A 24,476-nucleotide genomic window follows, 5' to 3' on the forward strand; every position below is an offset into this window, starting at 1 on the left:
AGTGGCATTAAAAGATTGGTTCCTTTTGTAGGGATCTAAACATTTGTTGTCTTTATTAAACATAAATGTGCTAAAATGTAATCTTTTATTTTGTCTAGACAGCATTCAATAAGTGATCAAGTACTAGATTAAGTTACATGACCTAGGTTTGTATTTTGTCTCCACCATTCAGTAGCTCCATAACTTTAATTAACTCTCCAAGCTTTCAGTTTCCTAATTACTGAAATAATCATAATGATTTGTGTAGTACATTTCTCACTCAATCACTTTGAGAAAGCTCTCTTTTAAAGAGCAAAGAACTATATGACTTTGAATTACTATCATTATGTTACTTGAATGTTATTAAGATAGTCCTTGGGAATTCATTTTAATAATTGCTTCAATCTCATTTATATTCCTGCACCAGAGGAACAACATGAAGGAGTATGCTATTTGGGGGAAATACTTGATTTCAAATTATAATGTTGACATTTAAAAAAAGTTTAATTTTTTTTTTGCAGCTGTTTGAATTGTAGGTGAAATGTTCCATGTAAGGACATTCACCTGCAAATACATGGTAATATTCCATTTAGTCAAGTTGTGTCCTTGCTAAAGAAGATGAGGTTTTAGTTACTGGTATTGGAAGATATCCTTGACCACTCAGTCTTGCCACATACCTAAATCATAATGTTTCTGGCCTTCTCTATTTTAATATTTCACATAACATATACCATATATAATGGAAACAAATGATAATACCTAAAACTACCCCCCATTTGTAATAAATAATGCCTATTTTATGTAGCAATAATGATCCTCACAATAATTTTGAGTGTCTGTTAATTTGGGGGTAGATAATAGGAAATGACTGGATGAGTGATCTGGAGGAGATCATTTAAACTTTCTGAGTCTCAGTTTCTTCATTTGTGAAACAAACAAATAAAAATAGCCCTTTTCCCATTTCACAGATTTATACATGAAAGAGCTTGGAAAAATATTCCTAATAAAGAGCTACAAAAATGTCAGGAATTAGTATCAGTAATGATAATCATTACCTTCAATCAATCTCTGTATTATCGTTCACCCATGTAAGCAAACCATACCCAGGAATCATTCATTAATTCAATTAGTAAGCAATAAGTGATGTGCTATATAGTGTTATCATCTAGCCATTGACTGAGGGAGTGGAGCTTATGCAAAGAAAAAGAAGGCACTTTTCACCACAAGGTATTTGACGTCTATTGCAGGAGATAAAGCACATACACAAATAATTGTGATGCAACATAGAATATGGCAAATATATAAGATATGAATTAGGTGCTGTGAGGATTCATTGGATCACTTGTGACTTGGGTATATGGATGTGGACCTTTTGGTAAGGGCATTGCTGGAAGTCTTTTCCAGTCAGAAGAAACATAGCTTAATTTTGTTCATTCTCTTGTTCTCTCTTGAAATATGAAATTAATAATAATATCTCATTTTTATGTACCACAGTTTCCAATCCTATGACACAAAATAGTTGGGATATCATGTTTTTATTTACAAATGAGGAAACTGAAACTCTGAGAGGATTAATGGCTTCCTTTTTATTCCACATATAGTGGATATCTAAGGTGAAATTTCATCTTTTTCCTAGTTCAGCACTCCATCCATTATTTTGTATGATCTCTATATATCTAATATTAATATTTAAAATATTACCCTCCTCCTCAAATCTGGGAGTACTTAAGATTTCTCTTTTGCTCCATCACAGTACATATTTTATGATGTTGATCTGCGTATAAGTTGTTTCCCATCTAGCAGACTCTAAGTTCCTTGAAGATAGGCAGTATAATTTAAAAACAAAGTCATATACCCCACTATACAAAAACAGCATTTATACAGAACAGGCAGTAATGTTTTCTAATGCAACTGAAAGCACAGATTTCTACTGTTAACTAATTGAGTTCTAGCATCCTTGCCATTGCCTGTATGTAAACTGCAAGAACTTTGGATTTGACTGTGCAACATGGGAGACATTGGCACAGGACTGCTCAGCATGCCATGCCCACATCAAAAAAGGGTACTGTGCTGTATGAGCAAAGAAGAATTGAGACAGCATGAAGTAAACTTAGGATGAGCCCATTTGGAGCATCCACCCCAAATATTCACATGGACTATCTGTGCCCGACCTGTGGTAGAGCATCCCGAGCTCATATTGGTCTGATCAGTTATAGTCAGACTCACTGAAATTTCACTTTGTAATGATGATGTCATTTTGGTCCTCTTCAACAAGGAAGAACAACAACCCATCTAAACTGAAAATAAAATTTGCATCTTCCACCTAGTTTGGGATTTTGTTGTTTTGGGGATGGTTCTTGTTTGTTTATTTTTCTTTGCTTCTGTCATGTATAGAAGCTATTCCAAACAGATTTTTTTTTGGTGAATTTATTTTTTTTAAGCATCTGACACTTCGAATCATTAGCTCTTAATCTAAAGTCACTGGAGAATTTCTAAAGGATCTATGAAGTTGGATAACCAAAATTTTCCATCATTATTTTCTCTAATCTGGTACTGAAATGTAGCATTTGTTCAATAACGAATGTAGGTACTACACATAATTCTGAGAGATGGTCAATAGGCCTTACCACCCTACCAAAGTGACTCTATAACGCACATATGGCATGAACACACATATACAGATAAGTTTGAAAAAAACTTTAGAATTTATACTTAACCTTTATGTAAATCAGGTTTACATATTCCTAAAACCATTCACACTGTTAAGTCCCCAAGGTACAACCTAAGTATTGCACCTCTTTCAAGGATCTAGGGATAATTCTCCTTAGAAAATGGTGGACTCTTTATAATGCTGTTTGATAAAGCCTCCATTCTAGTGAGATGTCCCCCAATATCAATTGCCTGTTGGAGCTCTATTCCCAGTTTCTTTTAAGTAATATCAATGGATTTTTAACTCCCCCAAATACTAACTAGATATGACAAGAACAGAAGTTACAAACATTTCTTTGCCACATCTGAGACACTTTCCCTTATACCATTATGTAACCTAGATACAGTGGGATCACACTTAAAGCAATTTCTACAGAGCATTTTCTTTAAAAGTTCATGTCTGAATGCAGCATAGACTTTGGATGAATTTTTGCCATTTATCAACTTCTATTCTGGGTCAAGCAGATGCCGCATATCTTCACACTTCACCAGGTAGGGCTATCCTAAAAACCTGATATGGAGACTAGCTCAGGACTTCTAGTGGCTTGCTCACCTCACCCCAGTGGTCACAAAGTGGTAATCTAACAAATACATAGTCCTTCACTCATGAGCGGGAAAAATAATTTGAAAAAACATAAGTCTGTCTTCTCATGATTCCAACCATGCAAACAAGACAGGCACCATTATCAGATTAATGTCCATAGCAAGCATTCTCATAAGGACTAGACTTTAATTGGCCAGTTTCAGTTGCCTGTAAGATATGTGTCATGGAAATCTCAGGTTAAGCATTTCAGCAAAGCTATTTTTTTTTTTATAATGCACAAGTCTTGAGAAAACTTTGACAAAGATTGGTTCTAACGTTTGCTTAATACAATAAAGAATTGTAAATGTACTTCATCAGCAAATGTTGCTAAATCAGAAAGATTATTGTAAAATGCTCTCAATGGGCCTCTCATACTTGCAGTAGGAGTTTTTTATAGCAGTGTTATTTCTCTTTTTTTATTATTCTATAAAAATCCCTATAAAGGAGATATATGCTAATGCTAAAATTGTCTTACAAAAATCCTTTCCCCATGATACACGTATACGTGTGTGTAAGCATGTAAAATATACATACACATATACACATTTAAATAAGAATGTACGGAAGGGATAACTGCTTTTTCTTTGGTAATTTCTTGTCATGTTTGAAAGCATACCTTCAGACATCAAATTGTTTGCTGTCTGTTGTCTTCTCCACTACCTTACCTCCACCCCTCCAAGCACATCAAAAACATTGGCTGATTTCATATTGTAATCCACATATTTACCTTCAGATAACATAAAGAAAAAAAAATACATCATTGATTGTAGTAACAGTCTGAAGGTCATGATAATCTCTCAAGGTCAATTTACCAAACTGCAGTTCAGTGCTTTTGTTATATGCCTGGATGAGCTTGGTGTTTTGTGGCAGCCTCTTTCAATCAAGAGATAACTTGTGAATAATAAGTAAAAAAATGCTTCACAAAAACTTCTAAGCTCCACTTTTCTAATCCAAAGGTGTGATAGGGTGCAGCCAACCGCAATGATTGAACTTCGAACAAGTTATTATCAGATACAAAACACAATTGCTTACTGAAAGGTGTTTGGGACTTTAAAACCTACAAATGTTGGATGAAATACAATATACTCCTTTCCATTTGTCAGTTTCCCAAAATATTTCATTTATTTGAGGCAATTTACCATGTTGTGTTTAAGACAAGCAAACAAATAAGGGGAAAAAATTGTAAATCTAGCCTCATTTTATATGATCTCTGAACAATTATTTATTTACTGGGCATTAGGAGGTTCAATGCCAGGCTTAGAATTAGGAAGATTCATCTTCCTGAGTTCAAATATGACCTCAGGCACTTACTGGCTATGTGACCCTGGACAGTTCACTTTATTTTGCTTGTTTCAGGTTCTTCACCTGTAAAATAAACTGGAGAAGGAAATTGGAAATTATTTCAATATCTTTGCCAAGGAAATCCCAAATGGGATTACAATCAGGATATTAAAACAATTGAATAACAACAAAAAAAAACACCCAACTCCAACAGATTTTGTCTTCTCCTTTTCAATGAATATTGTTAATAGAACTCATTGGCAAAATATATCCTCTGCACTGCTTAATGTTTTTGTTCCAGATAAATTTATTATGATTCTTTGAACAATGCAGTCTACCCTAGGAGTGAGATCACATTTGTAGACAGTAGTAGTAGTAGTAGTAGTAGTAGTAGTAGTAGTAGTAGTAGTAGTAGTAGTAGTAGTAATAGTAGTAGCAGTAGTAGTAGCAAGCTCTTATGCTTCAGGAATATCCCTAGAATTTGGTAAGAAGCAATTGCCTTGCTCTGGTTACTCAACCTATTAATGCAACTCTCCCCTCCCCAGCTCCTTCCACACATGTGTGTGTGCATGTGTGTCTGTGTGTGTCTGTGTGTGTGGGTGCATGTTACTCTTAGCCCACAACTTTGTTTCTCTTTGTGTCTGCGTTGTAAAAAGTAGAAATGTAACAATCATCAGAAACTATTTTTTCCCCTAAACATTTATATCCAGAAGCACTACTGAAATCTTTTCTTGTTGCTAAGAAAGGTGAATGTTAATATAGATGTAATACCATCAGATCCCTTGCGAAAAAATTTTATTTTATTTTTTTGATGCAGAGACGAGCCAGGATTTATAACTGCCACTTTATGGGAATTCCAATGTAAAAATTTCTTTGATCAATACAGGTGAACACTTATTCTATATCTTATATTAGGTTCTGGTGGATTGAGAGATAAAATGACTTACCCATGGTTTTACCCACTAGCATTTTATCGAGGCAATACTTTTATCCATATACACACCTGGACAAAGCAAATTTTATATCCATTGTGCCATCCTGCCTGTGGTGAGGAACTTAATTTTCCTGAGATATTGTTTTATTCTTTTCATTCTTCTGTTTAAGAATCTGCAGTTCACAATTATTTTACCAGATGGTAAGGCCTCAGTGAAACATGTTGAGTTGATTTGACTTTTCTAAAATTCTCTGTCTGATAATCATGAGTTTCCATTATCTGTACTATTCTAATAATCCATCTTTATTTATTCCTCTTCCTCACCTGGAACACTCTAATTAGCCTGGCTTTTTCATTCTTTGTTTTGAGATCGATAAGAAATATAAAGGTAAAGAGGAAGTGATTTTTACCCTCAAAGAGATTAGATCAAAGTAGATAAAATAAGACTTTTATTTTTCAGTTGTTTCAGTTAAGCTCAACTTTTTGCGTCCCCACATGGGGTTTTCTTGGCAGAGATACAGGAATGGATTGCCAATTCTTTCTCCACCTTTTTTTACAATGAGGAAACTGAAACAAACAGGGTCTAGTGATTTCCCAGGGTCACCCAACTAATGTCTGAGGCTAGATTTGAACTCAGGTCTTCCTGACTTCAAGTCCAGTGCTTTATCTACTGTATACATAGCTGCCATAAAAAAGAATGCTACAATAGAAACAAAATAGGAAATATTGGAACAGTAATTGTACAGAACTTAGAGAGCTGTTGTCTACCTATTTCTGATTCACTATATGGGATCTTTGGGGGCAGGGAGAACGGAACGACTGAATCTGGTCCTGTATGATTTTACCTTTCAGTGTGAGATGATGGAGGGTTCTCTAAATTGATAGTGAAGTCAGAAGAGAGCTGATCAATCAATGAACCTAGGAAAAATTCCATAGGCATCTAGTCCCTCTCTTCCTTTGCGGAAGGGATAGATATGTTGCCTGCCTCTAACTATGCCACTTCTGTCCTTCCTGCATCCTTGAGCTCATGTACATTTGTGGGTTTTTTTTTTCCATTTTTTACTGTTTTAAAAATATTTGGCATTTTATCTTCCCCAGTAACATTTGGAGTTTTTCATTCTCTTCTTCATCCCTCTTTCCCCTTATCCCTCACTGAGAAGGCAAGGAGTTATTAAGATACACACACACACATATGTGTACACACACATATATGTATATACCCACATACATACACATATGTATACATATATGTATACACACATATCTACACATGTACTTGCACACATATACATACCTGTGTGTGTGTGTGTAGTCAAGCAAAACATTTCCATATAAGTCATGTTGTTAAATAAAATATAGACCAAAAAATTGACATCAAGAAAAATAAAGAAAGCAAAAAAAAAGTGTATTTGAATTTGTGTTCAGACATCATGAGTTCTTTCTCTGGAGATGGTTAACATTTTTCATCATAAGTGCTTCAGAGTTGTCTTGGATCATTACATTTCTGAGAGTAGTCAAGTCGTTCACAGCTGATCATCTCACGGTATTTCTCCTCATCTGTACATGGTACATGTCACTTTGTAACAGCTCATATGAGTCCAGGTTTTCTTGAGAGCATCCTGCTTATCATTTCTTGTAGCACAATAGTATTCCATCATAATCACATATCTGAATTTGTTCAGCCATTTTCCAGCTGTTGGGCTTCCTTTCAATTTCCAATTCTTTGCCATTAGATAAGAGATGCCATACATATTTTTGTATATATGGGGTCTTTTTAAATATCCTTTGGGATAAATACCTGGTAGTGGGATTGTTAGGTCAAAGGACATGCATGGTTTTATAGCCCTTTGGGCATAAGTCCGAATTGTTTTACAGAATGATTGAATCAGTTCACAACTCCTCCATTAGGGCATTATTGCCCCAGTTTTCCCTCATCCCTTCCAGCATTTTCCATATAGTAAGTATTAGGAAGTACATCAAAACTGTTTGCTTTAATTTATGTTTTTCTAATCAATAGTGAGTTAGAACACTTCTTCATATGGTTATTGATAGTTCTCATTAATTCATCTGAAACCGCTCATATCTTTGATCATTTATCAGGTGGGGAATGGCTCTTATTCTTATAAATTTTATTCAGTTCTCTATATGTTTGAGAAATTAGAAGATTATCAGAGAAAATTTCCTCAATTTTTAAAAAAAATGTTTATTTATTCATTTTTAGTTTTCAACATTCATTTTCACAAAATTCTGAGTTTCAAATTTTCTCCCAATCTCTCTCCTCCCTCCACCCTGGACACCATGCATTCTGATTACCCCTTCCCCAATTTGCTCACCCTTCTACCACACCCCTCCCTTCCCTTATCCCCGTCTTCTCTCTTCTTGTAGGGCAAGATAGATCTCTTTTTTTAAACTATTTTTTGCTTATTATTATAACGCAACAACAAAGCATAAAAAATATATTTGTGATTTACATTTGTTACAAAAGAGTTGTAGAATGAAAAATTTTAAAAATAGATTTTTAAAAACAGTTACTGAATATCATACCTAAAAATAAGTCTAGCATTGATGACAGCTTAAAAAAAAGTGGGGAAATTTACATGAAAACTTTATATACCTAAAAAGAATACTTAGTTTTACATACTAGATTTGTAGTTTCATATGCAATTCTCTTTTTATTCTATTGTCAGGAAAATGCTTGTTTTATTCCATAAATTAAAAATAAAATAATTGTGAAAAAAGTAATTGTAAAGTGCTTAGAACAGTACTTAGCCTGGCACATAGTAAATGTTATATAAATAAAAATGTAGTTATTTAAAATATTTTATTAACATATACTGAATTCTCTTCTTTCTTTTTTTAAATTTTATTTATTTTAAGTGTTCTACAATCACTACCATATTACTTAGATTTTTTTCCCTCCCTTCCCTTCTTTCGCCCATAACACCCCTCTCCCTACCTAAATGGCATACAATTTTATATAGGTTCTATAGGTACATTCTTATTAAATACGTTTTCACCATAGTCAAGTTGCATAGAAGAATTAAAATGAATGGGAGAAATCATATAACAAACTAAACTGTAATACAAAAGAAAATGATCTGCTACATTCCGCTACTGAATTCTATAGTTTTTTCTCTGGGCGAGGAAGGCATTTTGCCTTAAAAGACCATTCGGAATTTTTTAAGTCCTTGAACAGCAATGAAGTTCTAAGTCTACCAGAAAAAATTATTGCACACTGTGGTTGCTCCTGTGTACAAATTTCTCCTGGTTCTGCTCCTTTTACTCAACATCAGATCATGTAAGTCTTTCCAGGACTCCCTGAAGTCTTACCGTTCATCATTTCTTAAAGCACAATAATATTCCATTACATTCATACACCACAATTTATTCAGCTATTCCCCAACTGATAGGCATATACCACATTACCTGTATTTCTTATTTGCCAGTTGCATGAAGAACAATTCTCAACATTCGTTCATAAAACTATGAATTCCAACTTTTCTCCCTTACTGCCTCTCCACCCATCCCCGCTGAGAAGGCAAGCAATTCAATTTAGGTTATACATGTGCAGCTATGCAAAGACTTCCATAATAGCCATGTTATGTAACACTAACTATATATCTCTCCATCCAGTCCTTCCCCACATCAATTCTATTCTCTCTGTAGACTTTGTCCCTCCTCTAAAGTGATTACTCCTTATTACTCCCTCTTCCCATTTGTCCTGCCTTCTCTCACCCCTGATCCCATTTATCCCCTTCTCCCCTACGTTCCTACACTGTAAGATAGATTTTCATATCAAATTGAGTGTACACGTTAGTCCCTTCTTAACCCAAATGTGATGAGAGTAAGGTTTACTTTTTCCCTCACCTCCTTCCTTTTCTCTTCCATTGAAAAAGCTTTTTCTTTCCTCTTTTATGATAGTTTGCCCTATTCCATTTCTCCCTTTCTCCTCCCAAAATATTCCTCTCTCACCCCTTAATTCTATTTTTAAGATATATTCCCTTCCTATTCAACTCACCCTGTGCCCTCTGTCTATATGTGTGTGTGTATAATTATTCCAACTTCCCAAATACTGAGAAAAGTTTGAAGTGTTACAAATATGATATTTCCATGTAGTATTGTAAACAGTTCGGCTTTAGTAAATCCCTTAGGATTTCTCATTCCTGTTTACCTTTTCATGCTCTTGACTCTTATGTTTGTAAGTCAAATTTTCTATTCAACTTTGCTGTTTTCATCAAGAATGCTTAAAAGTTCTCTATTTCATTGAATGACTTTTTCACAGTTTTACATGCATCCTGGACAGCTGAGGCTATATGATTCAAAACTACATTTACAATTAAACACCAGTCCTGCCACAAAGTATCAATTTCAGGAATAAGACTGGAATGATAAGTGAACCAAAAAAGCATACAAACATAAAAGACTTTTATGGGAGAAGAGATACACAAGACAAAAGCTGAGAAGAACAGAATAACTGGAAATCATCCACATACAAACTATTGTAAAAAAGCAGAAACTAGATATAAGGTGAAATAGAATTTCTTGAAGAATGGGAGAGAGAGAGAAAGAGAGAGAGAGAGAGAGAGAGAGAGAGAGAGAGAGAGAGAGAGAGAGAGAGAGAGAGATAAAGAGAGAGACAAAGAGAGAGAAAGGAATGAAGAGGGGGGGTCAGTTTGGAGTTAAAATTATTGTATATATATTAAATGAGTGTGTAGAGGAAAGAATTTGAAAGTGAATGAAAACAGCAAGAAACACTTGAAATGAGAATTAACAATGAAGCACAAGAGGTATGAAATTAACAAAAACTGACATCTTCATAGAAAATTAGAATGGACCAATAGGAGTTAACAACTCTATGAGAAAACAAGAAATTATGAAACAAAGACAAAGGAAAAGGAGAAAAAATAGAAGGAAATATAAGGTGTTTCACATGAAAGAAATAATTGACCCCCCAAAAATCAATAAATCAAAATCAAAAGAATCACAGAACTATCTAAAATTTATAACAAAAAACAAAGTTGCTCGTTTTTCTTAGAAATGGAGAACAAAGTAAAAACAGGAAGAATCCAACAGCTAACCTGGAAGAAAACCCACTTTATCTATTGATTTGTGTCCACTTCACATTCCATCCATTTATTTACTCAGATGATTTCACCATTTGCTTCTTTATCTCCTTTCTGCCAACTTACCTCCTTCCTACCACCATAGATCAAAATATCTTTCCCTGTCGTCACTTTATGTGCAATCCTCTCCTACTATAAAATAACTTTCCTTACTGCAAGATTCTCTCTTTGTCTTTTAAATATTTCATCCTTGGGAGCAGAGGCAAGATGGTGGAGTAGAAAGGTGCACATACTACAGCTCTTCCTCCACAGCCCATAAAATACCTGTAAAAAAATAACTCATAACAAATTCTAGAGAAGCAGAAGCTACATAATGACAGACTAAAAGAGATTTCCAGCCAAATATAACCTGGAAGGCCAATAGGAAAGGTCTATCCCATGGGACACCAAGTGGAGTGGAGCCGAGCTCTGGATGTATGGCACTGGGAGGAACAGGACAAGAACAGGCTTCAGGGGCAGAATTCCCAACAGGGAGGCTCTCAGATCCCTCAACCCACAAGTGCCGAAGAAAGCTGCAAAGGTCAGAGAGAGGGCTTTTTTTCAGCTGGACTAGAGGCGAGCAGGTTCTTCCCCAGCATGGGCCCCAGGTAGCAGGAGCATCAGCAGCAGGGTGACAGCACTGCATGGCAGTGGCCAGTGGGACCCCAAGATCCATCCTGGGAGCAGTTCCGCTTAAAGCCCCTGGAAGAATCGAGCAGCTGATCTGAATCTCAGCCCTGAGCATAGTCCTGGGGTGAGGAGGAGCACTAGGACCCTCCTCTTGACAAAGGATTCAGAAGTCAAGTGACAGGTTGGGAAAATGCCCAAAACTTTCCATCATTTCTGATGAGGAAGAACAAGGCATACAGTGAGAGGAAGTCAAGGCTTCTGCATCCAGTGCCTCCAAAATGAATATATAATAGACTCAGGCCATGGAAGAGCTTGAAAATGGAGTCAATAGCTTGCTAAAGCGGACCACAAAAGATGCTGAAGAAAATAACTCCTTTAAAAACAGGCTAACTCAATTGGCAAAAGAGGTCCAAAAAGCCAATGAAGACAAGAAGGCTTTAAAAAGCAGAATCAGCCAAATGGAAAAGGAAGCTCAAAAGCTTACTAAAAAAAAAAAAAATAGTTCCTTAGAAATGAGGGTGGAGCTAAGGGAAGCTAATGACTATATGATAAGTCAAGAAAGTACAAAACAACACCAAAAGAATGAAAAAAAAAGAAGGTAATGTGACATATTTCATTGGAAAAAACAACTGATGTGGAAAATAGATCCAGGAGAGACAATTTAAAAATTATGGGACAATCTGAAAGCCATGATCAAAAAAAGAGCCCAGACATCATCTTTCATGAAATTATCAAGGAAATCTGCCCTGACATTCTAGAACCAGAGGGAAAAATAAATATTGAAATAATTCATCAATCAATTCCTGAAAGAGCCCCCAAAAAGAGAAACTTCTAGGAATATTGTGGTCAAATTTCAGAGTTCCCAGGTCAAGGAGAAAATATTGCAAGTAATTAAAGAGAAACAGTTCCAGTATTGTGGAAATACAATCAAGATAACGCAAGATCTGGCAGTTTCTTCTTTAAGGGATAGAAGGGTTTGAAATAGAATATTCCAAAAGTCAAAGGAACTGGGATTAAAACCAAGATTCACCTACCCAGAAAAATTGAGTATAATAGTTCAAGGGAAAAAAAAAAAGGTCATTCAATGACGTTCCAAGCATTCTTGATGAAAAGACCAGAACTGAAGAGAAATTTTGACTTTCAAACACAAGAATCAAGAGAATCATGAAAAGATAAACAGGAAAGAGATATCATAAAGGACTTTCTAAAGCTGACCTGTTTACATTCCTATATGGAAAGACAACATTTAAAACTCTTGAAACTTTTCTCAGTATTTGGATAAGTGGAGGGATTACACACACACACACACACACACACACACACACACACACACACAGGCGCACACATATATTGACAGAGAGCACATGCTGATTTGAATCAGACCGGATGATATCTATAAAAAATAAAATTAAGGGATGAGCGAGAAATATATTGGGAGGAGAAAAAATGGAATGGAGCAAATTGCCATTCATGAAAGAGATAAGAAAAATTATTTTCAGTGGAGAAGAAAAGGGAGGAGGTGAGAAAGGAAAAGTTAAGCTTACTCTTCACATACTTCTTAAGGAGGGAAAAACATAGTCACTAAATTCGGTATGAAAATCTATATTACACCATAGGAAAGTAGGGGACAAGGGGACAAGTGGGATGTGGGGAAAGTAGAAGGGAGGGCAAATGGGAGAAGGGAGCAACTAGAAGTATACACTTTAGGGGAGGGATAAAGTCTACACAGAGAATAGAATTGATGTGGGGAAGGATTGGATGGAGAGAAATATAGTTAGTCTTACATAACATGGCTATTATGGAAGTCTTTTGCAAAACAACACGTATATAGCCTGTATTGAATTGCTTGCCTTCTCAGTGGGGATGGACAGGGAGGGAGAAAGGGAGAGAAGCTGGAATTCAAAGTATTAGAAATGAATGTTGAGAATTGTTATTGCATATAACTGGGAAATAAGAAATATAGATAATGAGGTATACAAATCTATCTTGTCCTATAACAAAAGAGAGAAGATGGGGATAAGGGAAGTGTGAGGTGTGATACAAAGGACAGCATATTTGAGGGAAGGGGTAATCAGAATGCATTTTTTATGGGGTGGTGGAGGGGAGAGATGGGGAGAATATTGGAACTCAAAATTTTGTGTAAATGAATGCTGTAATCTTAACATAAATAAATAAATAAATAATGATAGATATTTTATCCTTGGTATTTACTATGACTCTTAGAACATAGTGTGTAATAACTGCTTTTCATTTATTCATTCAAATTTCAGAAAGGATGCTGATCTGCATAATTTATAGTGAGGATTTTCTTTCCTTTTTTTTTTTTTTTTTAGAATTCCTACTGACTTTATTTCTTCTCAATAGAATTTCTTTTTTCGCAAAATACATGAAAAAGCTTTAAAAATTCATTTTTGCAAAATTTACTTTCAAAATTTTTCTCCCTCCTTTTCTTCCCTCCCCATGACAGCAAGCAATCTGATATACATATATATACACAAACATATGTGTATATATATATATATATATGTATGTGTATATATGTATATATACATCCATCCCCATATAGATATACATGTCAAACCTATTTCCACATTAGTTATTCTACGAAAGAAGAATCAGAAAAAAATGGGATAAATACAAGAAAGAAAAAAAGTTTAAATGGTCTCCATTCAGACTACATAGTTCCTTCTCTAGTTGTGGCCACCATTTTCCTTTACAGGTCTGTCCGAATTGTCTTGAATGATTGTATTGCTGAGAATAGCTTAGTCTATCATAGTTGAGGTCAATTAGTCTTGCACTTGAATAGTATCCTATTTACTTGTATTTGAATACCTGGAACTTAGGACACTGCTTGGCATATTCTTTTGTCTGTCTATTTAACTCTGTGTCTAGCTAGCTAAGTACACATAATAGAGTCCACACAAAATAGCATTTACTGAATTGCCCTTACCACTTCTTGAGAAACATGATCACCTCTGAAGGAATTACTTCTTTGGGAAGATGAAGAAAATAAACAATCCTAGTTGTTCTCTTACCTCCATGAAGTTGGAAAGATGGGGCTGCATCACAGTCACATAAGGTAGGATTGGTTACTAAATCAGGAGAAATTGCCTACTTAAGTGACTCCACCTTCTGTCTTTAACTTTTTTTCTGTAAATTAATTTATTTAAATTTTCTACATACATTTCCACAAAATTTTGGGTTCCAAATTTTCTCCCCATTTCTCCCCTCCCCCAAACCTGTAATGCCAAGCATTCTAATTGCCCCTATCACCAATTTGCCTTCCCTTCTAACATACCTATCTTCCCTTATCCCCACCTTCTCTTTTGTCCTGTAGGGCAAGATAACTTTCTATACCCAATACCTGTATTTCTTATTTTTCTAGTTGCAAGAACAATAATCAACAGTTGTTCCTAAAACTTTGAGTTCCAACTTCTCTTCATCCCTCCCTCCCAACCCATTCCCTTTGGGAAGGCAAGCAATTCGATATAGCCTGTATCTGTGTAGTTTTGCAAATGACTTCCACAATAGTCGTGTTGTATAAGACTAACGATATTTCCCTCCATCCTATCCTGCCCCCCATTGCTTCTATTCTCTCTTTTGATCTTATCCTTCCCCAAGAGTGCCCCCTCATCCCGCTGCCCTCCTTTCCATTATCCCCCCCACCCTACTTATCCCTTTCTCCCCCACTATCCTGTGTTGTAAGATAGGTTTGTCAAATGTGATGAGAGTAAGCTTCATGTTTTTTTCTCTCACCTCCCCTCTTTCTCCTTCCACTGAGAAGTCTTTTATTTGCCTCTTTTATGAGAGATAACAGGCCCCATTCCATTTCTCCCTTTCTCTTCCCAATGTATTTTTCTCTCACCACTAAATTTCATTTTTTTAAAGATATGATCCCATCCTATTCTATTCACCCTGTGCTCTTTGTCTCTCTGTCTGCGTGTGTGTGTGTGTCTCTGTGTGTCTGTGTGTGTGTGTGTGTGTGTGTGTGTGTGTATAATCCCATCAACTACCCAGACACTGGGAAAAATTTCAAGTGTTACAAATATTGTCTTTCCATGTAGGAATGAAACAGTTCAACTTTAGTAAGTCCCTTATGATTTCTCCTTGCTGTTTACCCTTTCATGCTTCTCTTCATTCTTGTGTTTGAAGGTCAAATTTTCTTTTCAGCTCTGGTCTTTTCATCAAGAATACTTGAAAGTCCTCTATTTCATTGAAAGAAGTATTCCGAAGTATTATACTCAGTGTTGCTGGGTAGGTGATTCTTGGTTTTAGTCCCAGTTCCTTTGACTTCTGGAATATCCCAGTCCAAGCCTTTCGATCCCTTAATGTAGAAGCTGCTAGATTTTGTGTTATCCTGATTGTATTTCCACAATACTTGAATTGTTTCTTTCTGGCTGCTTGCAATATTTTCTCCTTGACCAGGAAACTCTGGAATTTGGCCACAATGTACCTAGGAGTTTCTCTTTTTGGATCTCTATCAGGTGGTGATCAGTGGATTCCTTGGATACTTATTTTGCCCTCTGGTTCTAGAATCTCTGGGCAGTTTTCCTTGATAATTTCATGAAAGATAATGTCTAGGCTCTTTATTTGATCATGGCTTTCAGGTAGTCCCATGATTTTTAAATTGTCTCTCCTGGATCTATTTTTCAAGTCAATTGCTTTTCCAATGAGATATTTCAAATTATCTTCCATTGTTTCATTCTTTTGGTTTTGTTTTGTGATTTCTTGGTTTTTCTTAAAGTCCTTAGCCTCCATCTGTTCCATTCTAATTTTTAAAGTACTATTTTCTTCAGTGAGCTTTTGAACCTCCTTTTCCATTTGGCTAATTCTGCTTTTGAAAGCATTCTTTTCCTCATAGGCTTTTTGAACCTCTTTTGCCAATTAATTTAGCCTAGTTTTAAAGGTGTTATTTTCTTCAGCATTTCTTTGGGTCTCCTTTAGCAAGGTGTTGACCCGCTTTTAATGCTTTTCTTACATCTTTCTCATTTCTATTCTCAGTTTTTCCTCCACCTCTCTTACCTGAGTTTCAAAATCCTTTTTTAGCTCTTCCATGGTCTGAGACCATTGAATATTTATTTTGGATGTTTGAGATGCAGAAGCCTTAACTTTTCTATCCTTCCCTGATGGTAAGCATTGTTCTTCCTCATCTGAAAGATGGGAGGAGATATCTGTTCACCAAGAAAGTGACCTTCTATGGTCTTATTTTTTTCCCTTTTTTGGGCAATTTCCAAAGCAGTTACTTGACTTTTAGTTCCTTTGTCAAGAGTAGGGCATACTCTGGGAATCTGTAAAATCTCATTTATTCCAAGGTGGCACAATCAAGCGTGTACACTGATCTGGGAGAAGATTTTTTGCCCAGAATCTTAACAGACTTTCCTCTCCACAGTCACCTCGCCTTCAGTTCTGCCAAACCAGCACTGAAGGGGTGGGATTCAGTCAAACTGTGGGGGCAGGACCACCATTCAGTGTGAGACAAAGACCAACTTCCTCAGGGCTTCTACACAAGACCAAGTCAGGAATCAGCTCCTCAGTGCCCCCAGGGGTTTTATGATCCAACAATGGAAGCAGGCTGCTGTAGGGGCTGAGATGGGAACTTCCATGTCACCAATATGACCTCTGTGGCTACTGCCTAAGGAGGAGCTATGGGAAGGCCCTTCTCCCTTCCTGGCCAGCTGAAAAAACCCCATCACTGGCATTTGACGCCTGTGGATTAAACAATCTGAGAACCCTCTGCTACTGGGACTGGGGATTCTGTAACTGGAGATTCTGCTACTGAGGGCTGTTCAGGAGCCACAAGGCTGGGCTGGGCTCTGCTCCAAGTCAGGTGCAGCAGACTTTTCCAGGGTTCCTTTCAGGTCACCCTGGGCTGAAAATCTCCTCCACTCTGTTGTTCTCCACTTCTGCTGCTCCAGAATTTGTTGAGTCCCTCTCTACAATACCTGTAGCTGTGTGGGGACAGCCTTCATTTTCTTGTCTTTCTACTCCACCATCTTGGCTCTGCCCGTTCAACTTCTTTTGACTCTTATGTATGCCAAGTTGTTCTGCCTGGGCTTCTTGTGAGGGATAGGGCCAAGGGTCAACTTTCCTGTCACACAAACAGAAACAGATAGTTGTTCCAAGCTTTCCAGAAGATACGTTTCACAAGGGAGATTTAAAAGTAAAACACTGAGGCAATCATTCAAACAAGATATCATTTATTAATTGGGTGCTGAATGAATTAATCAATCTGAAGCTATGTATAGTGGGATGTCCTTGAGATGATGATATATATACCTTTTTTTTGGCATGGCGTGGTTGATGTCTTATACTTTTATGTAATTTTAGGTATTGGAAATTGACTTTTTTCTTTATATTATTGTTTCATGTCTTTTGCTATTATATATAAATGTTGTTGATTTTTGTGAATTTATTTTAGTTATCAACTTTGCTGAGTTCTTTAATTTTCTCAATTTATCTCTTTGCTGATTCCCTGGGGTTTTTCCAAGTAAACTATCATATCATCAGCAAACAGAGATAGGTTCATTTTCTTTTTATTGATCCTTTTTATCGTTTAGTGCTTTTGTCTTATTGCTAATGCTGACATTGTCAATACTATATCAAATAATTTTGAGGAGAATGGTTATCCTAGCTTCACTTCAATATTTATGGGGAAAATGTTTTAGTGTGTCTTCTTTGCATATGAAACATGTTTGGTTTTAGATGCACGCTTTTTATGACATTAATATATTCTTCCACTACTATATATTATATTTATATTACTATATTTGATTACTATATTATGCATAGTTTTTTAACACAAAGCAGTATTGTGTTTTTGAGACATTTTCTGCCTCTATTGAAAGGTTGTTGTGGTTTTTTAATATTATGCATAATAATATGATTGATTATATTGATAGTTTTCCTTACATGAAACCATTCTTTCATCCTTGGTATGAATATCAATTGAACATAAAGAATGATTTATTAGATAAATCACTGTAATCTATTTGATAGAGTTTTATTTTAAAAATTTAGTCAATGTTTTTTGATGAAACTAGCTTATATATATATTTTTTTCCAGTGTTGTATCTTTCTCTGGTTCTGGCATTAAAATAATATTTGTCTGATAAAATGATTTTGGAAGGTTTCTTTTTCTCTCAATTTTCAATAGTAATTTAATTGGCAAAATCTTTCCCTAACGTGAATAGACCCATGTAACCTGCTTAAATCACATGGATGCTTAAGTCACATGTCTTGGGAGGAACTTGCTGAATGAGTAGAACAGGAAGGGTGAAGCAGAGCTGGGAGAAAGTTGATCAGGCTAGTCAGAGCTGGGAAGGGCACAGACAAGCAGACAGCTAGGCTCTTCAGTGCTTGTTTGTGGGAAGACACCAGTGGAGATGAAGGGAACTTTGGAAATACCTTTGTCCCCTGCAGTGACAATGTGTATTGACTTCTTGGGTACTATGACCGACTTGGCTTTCATGTTTGGGTATTTGACTTTCTGGTGTCTGAATAAATGTTTTTCTTCTGCCTTCTATATGGAGAGTCTGTTACACTTTCAAATGAGAATTATGCTGGCATATTCATAGTCACCACCAGTGCTATGAATTGTCTTGGCGATACACAGTTTTTGAGAATAATTTGTGAAATATGCTTATAAACTCCATGAATTATTTGATAGAATTCTCCTGATAATTCTTTTGTTCCTGATGTAAATTTTTTGGGGTAACTTCTTTATTGCTATATCTGTTTCTTTCTTAGACAGTTATTCAATATCTGTTCTTCTGAGAGTTAAGATAGCTATATTTTTAGTATTTCTCTATTTCTTTTGTGTTTTCAGTTTTTAGTGTATAATTACGTGTAATAAGTCCTGATTAATCTTTTTTAAATTTCTTCCTGTTTTGCTATGATTTTACATTGCTGAATTGCTATTTTATTGATTTTATTTTTGTTCTTTTCAGCTTAACTGAGAGCTTATCAATTTTATATATTCATCTTTTCAGTGTAATATTTCATTTTATCATTAAGCCTTTTTTTAAAAAAATTGTTTCCCCCTCCATTATCTTCTTTTGTGTTTATTTTAGTTTTCTTTACTTGTTGAATCTGTATTTCTAAAAGCATGTTCAGTTCATTAATCATTTTTTTCTATTTTGTTTTTCTATGAAGGTAAAAACATGATTATCCCCTTAAGCCCTACTTTAGCTGCATTCCAGAAATTTTGGTATGTTATTTCTTCATTTTGATTTTCTTTTACATAGTCATTAATTTTCCCCATGATTTGTTCTTTGCCTTACATATTATTAAATATGTCATTGTTTCCTTTTGGGTCTGTGTCTTTGGTTTGTGATCCTGAACTATTTCCTATTCTTATTACATGATGGACAATAAAGAAAGTTTTTATTATTTCTGCTTACCTTATAGATTCCCCTTTTCTATTTTGCCTTGCAAAACAATGACAATTATTGTAGGCATCAGAAAGGACATTGCTACCAGTAAGTCATCCCCCCCTCAAAAAAATATCTCTTTTCTCTCTCTTGTTGACCTCTTTTTTTTTTCTACATCTTCCTCAAAATCACCTACCTGGACCCATTGCTTTGGTATTAATTGGGTACGTCCTAGAAGAAGGAGGCGTTTCAAGACCCTACAAGCCCAGCCTTCAGCCGAGGTAAAGTACTTATTTCCCTTAACCCATAAAATTATTCATCAGTTAACCCCCCCTTCGAACTGCAAATTAAGGTTTTCTTCCTTTCCTCCCTTTTGGGATCTTTATCCCCTCCTCTTCACCCACTCCCCTGCAGCCTCTTATCTTTCTGAGGTTGCTTTTACTTCATTTCTAGCCCATAATTTGACTCTGACCTATCATTCACTCCTCTTAATCATCCTCTCTTATTTCTCCTATTTTCCATATCAGCACATATATTAATATCATTCCGCCAAAAAGAAGCACTCACCTGTAGGAAAAGCCTTGCCAAATTCTGTTCATGATGCCACCGTACACCTTTTCATTAACACTTTTCCTCGATTTTTGCCTTCAACCCTGTCTCCTTGAGTACATTTAATAAAAAAAATCTCTCATTGGTCTTTCTGTTATCACGTTATTCTTGTCAGCATTTATTCCTACCTCATCCATTTGTGCTGTTTGGAGTATCTGGGATACAAATAGTCTCTTTAATTCTGGTTTTCCTTCCAAAAAATGTTTTAAATTATTCTTTATTATTGTTCATCCATCTTTTATTCTATAAGGTAAGGTGGAGATTTTCAGATCTATCACCCTAGACTGCGTCCTGAGCTTCAATATTCTTTGATACACATTATTAGTTTCTTTCTCCCTCTTCCCAGTTGTTGCACAATAGTTTTGCATTATTAGAAAATCCTTTCTTTTTTATTTGAAGGTCTTTCTCCTGATGATTTAGAGAATTTCTTGTTTCAGAACTGAATTGTTCAAAATAATCCCCATATCTCTTGGAGTTTTCAGCCTTGTGTTTTTCCCCTTAGAAATAATCTGTGAATTATTTTAATTGGGAATTCATTTTCTATACTAAGAAATTATGAGTTGCTCTCATATGTGAGGATATTGTCCTTCACTATATCAGGTCAATGAATTAGGTGTGCATATTAAAAAAACCTAGCAAATAACTTTTAAAATCCTCCAATGAAAAGCAAACTAGAAATCTTGATGACTAAAGTAAATGAAGGTAAAAAAAAAAAACATTGAAACAAAAAATAAAATTAGCAGCTTGTTTTGTAGGGGGGAAGTGGAGGGATTGATTAAGATATCAGCACACTTGATTAAAAAAAAGAAGAAAATAAAAATACCCAACTCAAAAATGAAAAGGGTTAATGCACAATCAATGAAGATGAAATTAAAGCAATAAATATGAGTTTTCTTGCCCAACCACATATCAATAAAATTGACAAACTAAATGAAATGGATAAATATTTAGAAAAACATAAATTACCCAGGCTAGAAAAATATGAAAAAGAATGTTTGTCTTAACCAAAGAAATTGAAGTACTCATAAATGAAGAAGAAAAAAATCCCCAAGACCAGATGAATTTACAAGTGATTTTACTAAAAATTGAAACAACAGTTAAATCTAATATTATGTAAACTCTTTTAGAAAGTAGGCAAAAAGAAGAGTCGTACTAAATTTCTTCTATGACACAAATATGTTTTTCACTCCCTAAACAGGGAGAGGGAAAAGTGTGAGAAAGAAAACTACCTGCCAATTTCCCTATCTAACCTTGTATATGTGCATAGCATGTATTTTGTTTCATTGATGTGGCTACTAGTTTGTGATGAAAATTTGTCTTAGGGAATATTTGCAACTAAATTGAAGGGAAAATCAAATTTCCTAAAACATAAATTAAATATTCCATGCAATCCTGTTAGAGATATGCTACAAATGTTATCTTTATTTACAGTGGATAAGTTATTTTAATCATATAGATGGTAGTGCCAAGAGAGGAATTCAGATTCAGGTATTTCTGGAACTAAATTTCAGTTCTCTTTATATCACATTAAGTTCACAATATTTTCAATATTTTGTAAGAAACTATTCGTAAACTAAATTCAACTGAGAAAGAAATTATATCCAAAGATGAGGTATTAACCTGAGTACAGCAGCCAGTCCAGTCATCTCCCTACCTTTGCTGCATCAGCAACTCACCCAGGATTCAGAGGTGAAGCCTGAAAACAGCATGACAGAGCAAGTGACACTGAGCTGGACTCAGGTGTCTGGGGTGAAAAGGCGAAGGTCATGAAGTGTATCTCAGAGGTGAGATCAACTAATGTGGTCTTGGGCCAGTATGTAGGGAATGCAGATGGAGAAAGGGAAGACACCAAAGGCTATCTGGATGATTGCACAGTGACCCAGAGCTCCACCACTGCCACCTTTGCTGCTTTGGTCCTCTAGGTGGAAAATGAAAGATGGGACAGAGACGCTTTATCCTACATTGTGCAAAGGACCTGAATAAACAAAACGTAGAGGTGTGGTTACAGTTCCAGGATATGGCTGGTGATGTCTTCCAGCGCCAGTGCAAGTGGAATGAGCTAGTGACCTGTATGCAGCCCAATGAGGCTGTCTACACCAAGATGATGACCAAGAAGACAGGTATGTTCTTCAACCCCAAGAGTCTGAGCTGTACCTGACCTACAGCAACAGATACAAAATTGTGAAGCTGTCTTATTCTTATAAGTGCCTTATCCTGGATGTCTTCTGTGAGATCCATATGCACTTTGTGCACAGTGATGAGCTGCCAAAGAATGGAGGATCTTAGTGCCCCTGCTGCACCACATTGAGAGGGAGAAGATCCAGCCCATTACCTATGTCTGTGACAGCCAAGGCCTTCCAAAATTGGACGAATGTATGAAGAGAGTGAACTTCCAGTATGAGTGCACCTAAAAGTGGGTAAATTCCCACAAGCTCTGAGGTAGCCTGGCAGCCCACAAGCCACCTCCCCCTTGTTTCCCATTCCCAGCCTCCATGTTCATTCTCTCAGCCTGCTGGCCTCACTTTAGGTCTGCCTGTCCTTTCTGCCCATTCCCTGTTCATGTTCTACTCACTCAGAAACTCCTGGGAGCATGAGACCAAAAGCCCATTCCTGGAAGAGAGGGAAGGCCCGAATGAGAGATTCCCTGGCACTCTCCACTCCCAGCAACCCTGGGGACCTTGCTACCAACTTCTCAGCCCTGTTTAAAGCTACATTAGGTCTGCCACTCAGCAGGTGCCAGATATACTTCCATGTACTTGAGCTCCCAAAGCAGCTACATTCCAATAACATTTATTAGAGGTAGACTTTGTTTCCCTTTAGGACTGCAGCTTTATGAACACAGAGAATTACCAGTCCAAAAAAAAATGTCCCAGGGCCAAGATGGCAGAGTAAGAGCAAGTACTCACTGAAACTCTAAGAAAATCTCCTTCAGATACCTCTCAAAAGAGGATATGAACAAATTTTAGAGTCAGAATACAGTAGGTGACAGAGTGTGGCAAATTTCCAACCCAGGACAGCCTGGAAGGTCTATGGGATGGATGTGTTGCACAGGGCTGCAGGAGTACACAGAGCACTGGCTGTCCCAGCACAGAAACCACCATAGCAAAACCAAGCAGGAAGCCCTGGCAGTCAGAAGCAGCAGCACCACTGTGGATTCTCAAACATATCAGCCTAGGACAGGAGTCCAGTGGAAGTGAGCAAGAGGGAAGCACAGAATCCCAGGTAACAGCAACAGCTGCTCCTGAGACTATCAGCCCACAGATAAAATGTGTGTAAACCAACTACTTGAACTTCTGGGAGGTAAGATGGCACAGTGATCTGCAAATGAGATTCCCCTCCTATTGCTGACATTGAAAAACCCGGAGAATATTTCCCTAGGAAAAATGCTAGAACAGTGAGATCAGCTAAAGGGATAAAGTCCCAGCCTGTGAGGCTAGAAAAATTACAAAGGGGTTCCTCTTGCTGTGACTGAAGGGGACAAATATAGGACCAGAGCTCACCTAGACAACCCCATCTCAGCAAACCAGGAGGAGATCCTGAGGCCCTGGGGAGTGGGGTCCATAATTGCCGACACCAGGATCCAGGCACGCCTCAGCATAGCCAGTGGAATTGGGAAGACACTAGCACAGAGAGGTTCCCCGATTTCTGAGCTTGCCTACGCTCTAGATCAGGAGAGGAGATCTTCTGTGGCCAGACTACTTCTCCCCAACACTTAAGCAAACTACAGAATAACTGGGGAAACTCAGAAAGATTTCACGTGGCCTCTGCTCTGGCATACCAGCCAGCTCAGACCCGGGTAAGCTGCAGCATTTTAGCTTCTAGCTGAAAGAACCAGAGGCCACAATACACAAAACTCAAGTTCTAAGCACAAGAACAATGGGACAAAGCCCCCTGTGCTCCTGAAGCAGAGATCCATTTTAAAAGCCAAAAAAAAGCATGATCATCATGAGCAAGAAGGAAACCAGAAAAGAAAAGAGCAGAAAAGAAAATCTTTCTATGGGGACAAGGACCAAAACACAGATGCCAAAGAAGTCAGGATTGAGACTGTACTCCTACCTGAAACTTTGGAAGGGAATATGAACTCGTCTGAAGCCAAAGAGCATTCTTGGAATACATGAAAAAAGGTTTTAAAAGCCAAATTACAATAGAAGGAAAATTGGCCAATGGTTTTAAAAATAAGAAAAAAGAAATCACTGAAGAATTTAAAAGGAAAATTGGACAAATGGAAACGGAAGTACAAAAACTAACTGTAGAGAATAACTCCGTTAAAGGAACAATTG

The 24,476-nt window shown here is 36.6% G+C and overlaps 1 pseudogene; it reads left to right on the forward strand.

Annotated features, from left to right (window-relative positions):
* Window positions 1–22,634, forward strand: part of LOC140532185 (glucose-6-phosphate 1-dehydrogenase-like) — a 172,931-nt pseudogene extending 150,297 nt beyond the window's left edge.
* Window positions 22,635–24,476: the final 1,842 nt, after the last annotated feature.

This window comes from Notamacropus eugenii, chromosome 3, assembly GCF_028372415.1.
Source record: "Notamacropus eugenii isolate mMacEug1 chromosome 3, mMacEug1.pri_v2, whole genome shotgun sequence".
NCBI classification, from domain to species: Eukaryota; Metazoa; Chordata; class Mammalia; order Diprotodontia; family Macropodidae; genus Notamacropus; species Notamacropus eugenii.